Genomic DNA, 11,342 nt, shown 5'->3' on the forward strand with positions numbered 1-11,342 from the left:
GAGGAACTCATACAACTCAATAACAAAGATACAAACAATTCAATACGAAATTGGACTGAGGAACTAAACATTTTCCAAAAAAGATATCTAAATGGTCAACAGGTATGTCAAAATATACTCAACATTACTAGTCATTAGGGAAATGCAAATAAAAACTACAATGAGACACTTGATTGGCCAACAAAGTCTGTATGTTTTTTTCTGCAAAATAAAACACATTTTTCATTTTCACCAATAACTTTATTGATTTGGATACTTGAGTATGCTGAAATCTCCCTCATGGGACAAGGGACATTGTTCTCAAATAATGTCCCAATTTGATCACTATCTACTTTGACTGGTCTGCTCAACCATGGAGCATCACCAAGCAAGAAATCTATAGCATGAGACTTCACAAACCACTCAGTCAGAGAAACTTCTCCATACACTGCACAAATATTTTGTGTGTGTTTTTGTGTGTTTTAGTTGCATTTTTATCTTTCTTGAAATAAAGAGTAATATGCCAAAAATGTGTATTTTCTTCCATCTTCAATATTAAAATTATTATACAAAAATTTATCAATTTTGATGTTTTTTAAATTGACATTAATGTGACAGCTGTCACAATACAATCTAATAAAATTGTTTTGAATGAAGTTAAAGACAACTAAGCGCTACTAGAGCCATCTTAAGAAAAAAACAAATGAACTTTTTGGCCAACCCCATATCACATCACATCTCTTAGAATGGCTATCAAAAAAAGACAAAGACAACAAATGCTGTCAAGGATGTGGAGTAAAGGGAACCCTTGAGAGCTGTTTTTGGTGGTGTAAATTGGTTCAGACACTATGGGAAAAAATACAGACATTTCTCCAAAAAATAGAACTACCATATGATCCAGCATCCCATTGCTGTGTATATATCCAGAGGATAAGAAAACAAGATATAGAAGAGATATTTGTACTCCATGTACTACTAATATGCTTAATTGTAAAATTTCTTTCTCTGTAAAGAGATATAGAAGGTATTAAGAAGCACAAATATGCTGTTACAGAATAGTCATGGGGATGTCAAATATGGCATAGGGAAGATAGTAGCCAAAAAACATGTATGCATGACACCTGGACATGGATGACGATGTGGGGATTGCCTGAGGGTGTTTAGAGAATGGGTGGAGGAGGGGAAAAGGGGGGGAAAATTTGGGCAACTATAAAGGCATAAACAGTAAAACATAATTTAAGAAGAAATATACAAAAGAAGGCAGCAGCTCTGCTATTTAATAAGCTGAAGAATTTTAACCAAATATTCTCAAATGCTTGGGAATGAAAATATAATTAACAGAAAACGCTTTACATTTGATAATAACACAGAAACCTAAAAGGATGAGAATATTTTTCAGTACTGAATAATCCTACTTATTTAATGAAAAGTAATATTGAAATGAAAAACTTTTAAAGGTAAATTTTCCTTGCAAAACCATTTCATTAAATTTAGTTATCATTGGAGGTTTGTTCCAGGAGATTTTAAAAATTAGCTAAACTATATTATTTCATTTCAGAGATTAAACTAAGAAGCAGCCCAATAATGTTTGTAATTAAATCACAACTTGAGGAATACTTCCTCACTTTAAAACTTTGCTAGAATAAATGTATACTAGAAGTGAAGAAAAATAAATGTAGATGACTCCACACTTTTATATTATTGATGTCTGTAGCTTTTAAAAATATAATCCATCATAAATATTTCTCCAGACTCCATGCCTATTCACAGAAAATGAGCTGATCATCAGACAGAGTTTATGTTACTGAAGCAACATGAATTATTATTATTTTATGTGAGGAAAAAGTAACACAAATGGAAACAGCTGTCAGGCATAATTCAATTCATTATTGTTTAATGTAGCAGACAGAGGTAGAATCTTATGAAATTTTAAGTCTGCTACAAATAGAGTCACAATCACGGACATTTCTCTCAGTTCCCAACAGCACTAACATGAGCCAACAGAAGGCCCTGGCATTAGCATGGGGTTCTGTAAGTCAGCCAGTCTTGCCTGTCACAGAAAGTGTTCAGTATGGTCACATGTTTGTGGGCAGTGATGTCAGTAGAGGCTTCCTGTTTCCTGCAATCCAAACAGAATAATTACTATAAGCATTGAATAACTTTTAAAACCTTTAAAATAATATTACAGATTTTTTACAAGATAAATTTAATAGTCAGTCTGAAAGAATATCCGTTTTTTTTACTAGCCTTGGTCTGACTTGGTCAACAAAGTAACAAAGTTACTTGATTTCACAGTTTAATATTTTCCCAAGTGAGACAATGGATTTCAAATCTTACCAGGAAAAAGTGACTGATTCTGATAAATCTGTAAAATCAGTACACTTTTCCACTCTTCTAATTCCTTCTCGATCCTAAAGAACAAGCTACTAAAGCACACTTTTAGTTTTTACTTTTCTATTTAAAATCTACTCTTTATTTTTATTTGCTTTTAATAATTTAAAAAAATAGTACTGTGGTGTATAACACAAGACCCTTGTGCATTTTTTCAGGTTTATGAAAACATTGTTATTCTTAACTCCAGTCTGTGAATTTTAGCTACCATAGTTTTTTCGCATCATAGTTCTTCAAAATCTATGCATTAACTCCTGTCCCACCTCATCTTTTGAAGTCCTATGACTTGTTTTCAGTATCTAATTTTCAGAATTTCAAGTCAAATATCATTTACTTCATGGGCATTCCTCATAAACTCCTTCTACTATTCATGACTTATTTGTTTTCTTATTTCAGCATTTTTCACAACTGTTGTCATTTTTAAATTAAATATATAACATGATTTTTTGATTAAAGTTGCTATCATTATAATCTGAACTTATTAAGGCCAAGCATTCTGTTTTGACTTGTGTCTTTATTGAATACCTAACAAGTAACAAATGTTAATATTTGTTAAAGGGTTTTGCTAGTCCATTGGCCACAGATTAGCAATAACATAAAATAATTTTTCTACAGCTACATCATCAGTAAACACAAATATTGCCACTAACCATTAGGCAACCTATATGACATACAAAAAATAAACATATTAATTTACAATAAATTTGGTCCTAACTTTCATTCAGTTCATGATTTATGTGTAAATTTATTGTTTCATAAATGTAGGACTCTCTTCCCACTAAAAATCCTCTACACTCATGTACCACATAATGACTTTTTGATTAAAAAATAGACCATATGTGCAACAGCAGTTCCATAAGATTATAACCCTGAAAACTCCTCCTTCCTCTGCCCCCCATTATCCCTTTCCCACCTCTCCTCTGGCCAATGTCAGTTTGTTCTTATTTTCAATGTCTCTGGTTATATTTTGCTTGCCTTTTCATTTTGTTGATTAGGTTCCATTTAAAGTATTTTCAGGGACAACTATAAAGGGCACATGGACAAAACCAAGTGGGGGGTGAGATCAGGGGAGGAAAGTGGGTATGGCTGGATTAGGGGGTAGCAGTGGGGGAAAATGCAGACAACTGCACTTGAGCAACAATAAAAAAGATAAGTAAATAAATAAAATAAATAACATTGAATGTCAACTGTAATTTAAACATTAAACATAAAATAAATTATAACATTATACCATTTATAATGATAAATTATAACATTTCCTATAGACAGAAAGAAAAAAGCAGTTTAGTGTATTAAATTTATTTAAATCAGTTGTTTAGGCACTACAGGGAGATGGACAAATATAAAGAGTACATTAAGCTCCCTTTTCCAGTGACTCCTCTGAAGGTGGTGAGGACAAGGAAGAAAACGGCAGACTGCTACTTGGCAATTGCTGATTTGATTTGTGGTTATTTGTTGGGTAGAGGTAATTCACGACAATCAGTTAATAGGCTTCAGAGGAACATGAGGTCTATTTTGAAGGTGTGATGAGAAAATGATATTCACATGATGACAAAGAAAAAATGATTCTCTTTACCTAAAAAAGATTTTAATGTGAACTCTTAATTTTTGCAGTTATAGATATTTAAGAGGAATATAGAAACTAAAACTACAATTACATTATACTAGAGAAAATTAGATGTGTTAAATTAATTCAGTTAAATCATTTTCCTCTTTGTTTTATAACCTATCAACTTCCACATGAGTTTAGAAATTATAATAACTACAATAATTAAATATTCTATGTTTTACATAATAAAAGCCCTACTTAAATTTCATGATATTCAAGCTGGCATCTCTAGCATAGTAATTTTCTTTTAACGAGCAGAATGATTATTGTCAGGAACATTTTATTTTGCAGAAAATGAGAAATTATAAGTGAAATTATCTTTTCTTACTTCCAAATTAAATCACCATAAGTTTAAAATTGTCTGCTGGACCAATAACTATATTTGGAAAATTACAGTTTGGAACTCAATATCTAGTGTGCTTGAATTTGGATTCAATTTATTATCAAAATTGTTTTTTCTTTTGACAGGTAAAATTGTTTTATTTACTAAAATTATTTAAAGCAATACATATTATTTCAACTATTAAACTTTATTATATGATAATTGAATTATTTCTATGATTGAAAGATATAGATATAGATAGATATAGATGATAAATAAAATTATATAATTATAAAGAGTAATTAAGTTATAGAAATTATATCACACAATTATGTGGAACCAGAAGTCCCATAATCTTCTGTCTGCAAGATGGAGACCCAAGAAACTTGTGGTATTTGAGTCCAGTTTAGGTCCAAGGCCCAAAAACCAGGAGCACTGATATCTGAGGCAAGAGAAGATGAATGTCCTTGCTCAAACAAAGAGAACAAGGTTGCAGTTCCTGCACATTTTGTTCTATTCAGGCCCTCAGGCATTGGATAATGCTCACCCACATTAGTGAGGGTGATCATCTATTCAGTCTACAGAGTCAAATGTAAATGTCTTCCAGAAACACCTTCACAGATACAGAAAAATTATGTTTTAACCAACTACCTGGTAAACCTGACACATAAAATTTACCCTCATATTGTGCTACCAGGAAAATGAAATATATGAGATAAGAAATATTTGTTAATATCCTCCCTAGATTCTTCAATTTTTTCATCAGATTTCTTCATGGGTATCTAGGCTTGTGTTCCAACCTAATTTGAAATTCATTTGGTTTTCACAAGGCTGCTTCCTTTCCTCACACCAAACCTTACTGGATACAAAGAATTTTTTATCAATCATTTGGTCTTTAATATATGTAATCTTTATCCCTTCTCCTCATTTTCTAGAGAATGGTTTATATACAATGTTCTAAAATAATCCAAATGGTTTTTGTTGCTTGACTATTAACCTGACTGGCAGTAGTATAACTCTAAAATTAAATTTCTTTATGAACAACTTACTCTTGGATAAAAATTTAAAAATTATTTGTCTCAGTGAGCTGAGACTTCTGGATTTACCCGGATATGGTTGCACATTTTGTTGGGATCTTAGCACAAATCTTTGCTATGTGGTGTGTGTGCAAATGTTTGTATACATTTATGAATTAGAAATAGTAATTCCTTCATTTTACATTCAGGCATCTCTTAACTTATGCTCTCCTTTCCTTTTTTAAAAAAATGTGTTTATTGATTTTACAGAGAGAGAGAGAGAGAGAGGAACATCAATGTGAGAAAGAACATCAATTGTTTGCCTCCCTTATGCACCCTGACCAGGGGATCGAACCTGAAACCTAGGTAAGTGCCCTGACTTGGAATCAAACCTACAACCTTTTTGGTGTACAAGATGATGGTCCAACCAACTGAGCCACCTAGCTTGTGTCTTTTTTTTTAATGAGACATTTTTTTAGAGTAGTTTTAGGTTCCCAGCAAAATTGAGCAGAAGGTACAGAGAGTCTATATTCCATACCCCCAACACAGGTAAACAGGTTCTCCATTATTGACATCTCTCTAAAATGGTACATTTCTTACAAATGATGAACTTACAATGACACAACATTACCTATTAAAGTCCATAATTTACATTAGGTTTCACTCCTGGTGGCATATTTTCTATGAGTTTGGACAAATATATAATGAAATATACCCAACATTATAGTATCATGTAGAGTAGTTTTACTGCCCTAAAAATATTCAGTGCTTTGCCTGTTCATCCTTCTCTTCTAACCTCTGGCAACCACTGATCTTATTATTGTCTGCATAGCATTGCCTTTGGAATCAGAGAGTGGTATGTAGAATTAATTTTCTTGGCATATGTAGGATCTCACATTTTCCTTGCATACTATCCTCACTCATAGTAATAAACATACACTTAAATAACACTCACATGAGAAAATATGCAATAAAATCATTCTTATATTTTCTGTTTTCAGTAATAGACCCTTCAGTCTTTAGAAGAAACAAATTTTCCTTTCTGTTTTAACCTTCCTAGGAATGAATGAAATAAACTTTAAACATACACAAATATGTCCACTTGGCAACAAGAAATGCAATTTTGAGAATAAGACAATAATTGGTATAAGGTTATTAACATTTATAAGATATTTATAACGCACACACTGATGTGAGTTTCTGTGAGAGCTGATGAAAGTTAGTCTTTGTTCTTTATTGGGTATTTTCTTCTTTGCCTTTTTATTACTTAGCAGAATGTTTCAAGTTCTTTTTTAAAAAAATTAACCTTACTTTTAGCTCTTCAACTGCAGGAAATATGTCTATTGTCAAGTTTGATGTACCCTTAGAAATAAATGCAACCTTTCTTCAAACTGGAAAATAGATTGGTTATTCATTGAATGTTTTATTAAATTTGACATTTCTATGGAAACTATTACAAAAATTTATTTCCACTAACATTTGAGAATAAAATTATTGAAATATGAGGTTTTAATAAGTGTGATATATAGTTAGTAAAAGAAATAAAACAGAGGTAGAATATAAGGCAGGTAAACCAGGTTCTTTTGCTGAGTCTAAGACAACAGTTGTGCAATGTTGGCAAAGTCACTTAACATCTCAAGTCTGGATGGTTTACCTAATAAATGAAAATTGTTACTAGATAATGTCTATGACGACTTCTACTGCCAAACTCTAAATATAAGTTTTCACTTGTTTTCTGAAGTTGTCTTCCAGAAGGCACAGTATAAGTATCCTAGATTTAACCTTTAAAATGATACAAATATTAGGTACCCAATGAATTATTATATTATACAAGACAGCACTTAATAGAAAAGATTCACATGTAATACATTTAATTATCTGCCAATTTTAGCCATTTTTAGTCTGCATTTCTAATTCTGTATACCTGACAAATTTTCTGAGTAAGTATGGGCAGAGGTAGTTTGTGGCATATAAAATAATTACATTACTTTAAGTATTCATTAAAAAAGTAATGGTAGAGATTTTATTAAATGTAAATATATCAAAAGAAATAGATAAGTCATAGATAATATCAGGAAACGCTCTTCAGAAGTAATAAGCTACATCTTCAAAAATTATTAGGAGTTAAACAAAGAACATCTAAAGCAGAGGAGTCAGAATTTGCAAATATATAGTAAAAAATCAAATAAAATAATACTGTTATCAAAATAATTTAAAAATAGATGTGTTTTGTCAACATACTAAATAAAAGTTATGGTGAATGTTGAATTAGAGTAGAGCTGCTGGTTAGGCATGTAAAGTACAATCTTAGATGACCAACTCATTTGGGAAATCTAGGAGTCTAAAATTGTTATGTTTTTTTTTTAATATTTTATTTATTTATTTTTAGAGAGGGAAGGGAGGGAAATAGAGAGAGAGAGAGAGAGAGAAACATCAATGTGCAGTTGCTGGGGGTTATGGCCTGCAACCCAGGAATGTAGCCTGGCTGGGAATCGAACCTGGGACACTTTGGTTCCCAGCCTGCGCTCAATCCACTGAACTATGCCAGCCAGGGCTAAAATTGTTATGTTTTAATTAAAATAATTTGCTATCTTAATATGTGTTTTAAATGTGTACCAATTCTGTATAGAAATATTCTTTTAATAACATTTTTAAATTAATCTTAAACATTATATGTGACTTACTTAGATACTGTTCTTACTAGCTTGAACTTATTGCTTGTACATTTAATCAATAACCTAGTCAGTGTCAATCTCAGTATTTATCAATATAACCTCATTTTGACAAAAAAAAAGTTCCACCTACTCTGCTGCCAGGAAAAAGATTTAATCTCATTTATATCCTGTTTTCCTTTTAATTACTTTCTCTCTCTAGATAGATGCCTGTAACAGAGCCGGGTAAATTGCCCTAAGCCTATTCCTTCAGGCCACAACATTTTAACAAGTTATTTGCATCATCCCAGTACAATGATGCTTATTACTTAAGCAGACGTAATTGTACACAAATAAACTTGTACACAAATATTCTTATTCATTTGGCCTCCTTATCCATGAAATCAGATTTCATGGTTTTTTCTAACTAAAGCCCATCAGTGACTTCCCATCACACTTAGAACAGCAGTCCTTTTCTTTACTGGGCTCATATCCTGGCAGGATCTGGACACTAAGTACCCTTGGTCCTTTGCCACAGTCCTTCTGGCTTCCATGCAATTCTTCCAATGCATTGCAGTCCAGAAACTTTTCAGTTAATACTCTCTCTGCCTGGATTCCCCTTTTTCAGATACAGAAATACCCCATTCTGTTTCACTTTATTACACTTCAGAGATAATAAATGTTTTACAAATTGAAGGTTTGTGGCAACCCCACATTGAGCAAGTCCATTTGCTCATTTCATGTCTTTGTGTCACATTTTGGTAATTCTCAACATTTCAATTTTTTTCATTGTTTGTTATGATGACATGTAATCATTTATCTTTGATGTTACTATTGTAATTCTTTTAGGGTACCACAAACCATTCCAGAATAAGATGGCAAACAATCAATAAATGTTGTATGAGTTCTGACTGCCTTACTGACTTGCTGTTCCCATTTCCCACCCTCTCCTCAAGCCTGTCTATTTCTGAGATACAACAATATTGAAATCAGTCTATTTAATAATTCTACAATGGCCTCTGAATGTTCAAGTAAAAGGAAGAATTGCACTTCTCACTTTAAGTCATAAGTTATAAATGAGTAAGCTTAGTGAGGAGGGCATGTTGAAAGCCAAGACAAGTTCAAAGCTAAGCCTCTTGTGACAAACCAACAGGTAGCTATGTTGTAAATACAAATGAAAAATTATTGAAGGAAATTAAAAGTTCCACTCCATAAGCACACCAATGATAAAAAAGCAAAACAGCCTTATTGCTGATCTGGAGAAAGTTTAGTGGTCTGGATAAAATAAAAAAGAGCTACAGCATTCCCTTAAGCCAAAATTTAATCCAGAGAAAGGCCATAACTGTTCAATGATATGAAGACTGAGTGAGGAAAGAAAGCTAGAGAAAGAAAGTTTTAAGCTAGCAGAGTTTGGTTCATGAGGTTTAAGGAAAGAAGGCCTCTCTTTAGCATCAAAGTACAAGGTGAAGCAGCAAGTGCTGATGCAAAAACTGCTGAAAGTTATCCAGAAGATATAGCTCAGGTAATTATGAATTCAAAATTGTCATAGGCATGTAAAGTACAGCATATAAAATATAGTAAAAATGTTACAATAACTATATATGGTATCAGGTGAGGAATGAAAATACCAGGGGGAGATACTTTGAAAAGTACATGATTGTCTAACCACTATGCTATACACTTGAAACTAATACAAATGATATTGAATACAAAAGAAGGGTTGTACCATTACAAAAGATAATTAATAAAGATTTTCAACTGGATAACAAATTTTTAGTGCTGACAAAACATCCTTATACTGGAAAAATATACCATCTAGTGCTTCCATATCTAGAGAGAAGTCAATGCCTGGTTTCAGAGCTTAAAAGTGGAGATGGAAACAGGAAAGGGAGGTGGGGATGGCTGGGGTGGTGGGGAGGGGTGGGGGAAATAGGCAGAAAACTGTACTAGAACAACAGTAAAATTCAAAAGTATTTAATAAAGAACGTGTATACATAATACAAAAATAGTTTGTTTTAAAAGGAGTTGACTTTTTAAAGAGCAAATGTATTTTTAAATGTATTTTATTGATTATGCTATTATAGTTGATCATTTTTTTCTCCCTTTTATTCCCCTCTGCCCTTTATTCCCTCCCTCTAACATTCTTCCATATTGTTATAAGTTCTTAGAAAAATAAATTTTGGATATTAAGCCCTTGGGGAAAAAAAGGACAGGTTTACTCTCTCATTAGGGGTTAATGTAACTAGTGACTTTAATTCAAAACCAGTGCTCATTTACTATTCTGAAAATCTTAGGGCCCTAAGAATTTGGCTAAATTGACTCTGCCTATGCTCTATTTATGGGACAACAGAGCCTGAATAACAGCACATCTGTTTACAACATGGCTTACTGAATATTTTAAGCCTACTGTCAAGACATGTTACTCAGAAAAAGAATATATTCTTTTCAATATATAATTTCTCATTGACAATATGTCTGGTCACCCCAATATCTCTGATGGAGATATGCAATGAGATTAATGCTGTTTTCTTGCCTGCCAATACAGCATCCATCCTGCAGCCCATGGATGAAGGAGTAATTTAAAATTTCAAGTCTTATTATTTAAGAAATACAGTAAGGCTATAGCTGCCATAGATAGTGATTCTTCTACTGGATCTGGGTAAAATCAACAAAATCTTCTGGAAATAATCCACCATTCTGGATTCTATTAAGAACATTCATTATATGTGGAAAAATGCCAAAATATCAACATTAATAAGACATTGGAAATTGATCCAACCATCATGGGTGACTTTGAGGGACTCAAGACTTCAGTGGATGAAGTAAATTGTTGATGAGGTAGAAATGACAACAGAACTGTTAACAGAATTAATGACTGAACTAGTGTCTGGACTGATTCTAGTAACAGAACTAGAATTAGAAGTGGAGCTGGATAATGGGACTGAATTGCTGCACCCTCATGATAAAACTTTAATGGATGAAGAGTTGCCTCTTATGGATGATCAAAGAAAGGGGTTTCTTGAGTTGCAGTTTACTCCCAGTGATGATGCTGTGAAGATTGTTGAAATGACAACAAAGGATTTAGAATACAATGGAACTTTGGTTCTCAAACTTAATTCACTGCAGAACACTCTTCAAGAAGTAATTTGCTTGTAAAGTAGGAAGATGGCAGTGACATACTGCTCATGCTCATGCCCACTTGCTCATGCACCCAACTGGGACACTTAGCAGATCTTATAAGAACAGAGTGAATAGCCAACAGAATACCAGCCAATATGAAGTTTCTAAGCTAAAGGGTACAGGGGACACTTAAAAAGATGGGTGCTAAGGAGATTTTGTAGGCCAATGGGAAGGTCCCTGGGCCTTGTGCCAGA

At 32.8% G+C, this 11,342-nt stretch overlaps 1 pseudogene; it reads left to right on the forward strand.

Moving 5' to 3' along the window:
- The first annotated feature begins 8,980 nt into the window (after positions 1-8,980).
- On the forward strand, positions 8,981-11,124 carry LOC123825790 (annotated as a pseudogene).
- Positions 11,125-11,342: the final 218 nt, after the last annotated feature.

The sequence above is a fragment of the Phyllostomus hastatus genome, unplaced genomic scaffold (genome assembly GCF_019186645.2).
Source record: "Phyllostomus hastatus isolate PE091 unplaced genomic scaffold, TTU_PhHast_1.1 phas_contig_65, whole genome shotgun sequence".
Taxonomy (NCBI): Eukaryota; Metazoa; Chordata; class Mammalia; order Chiroptera; family Phyllostomidae; genus Phyllostomus; species Phyllostomus hastatus.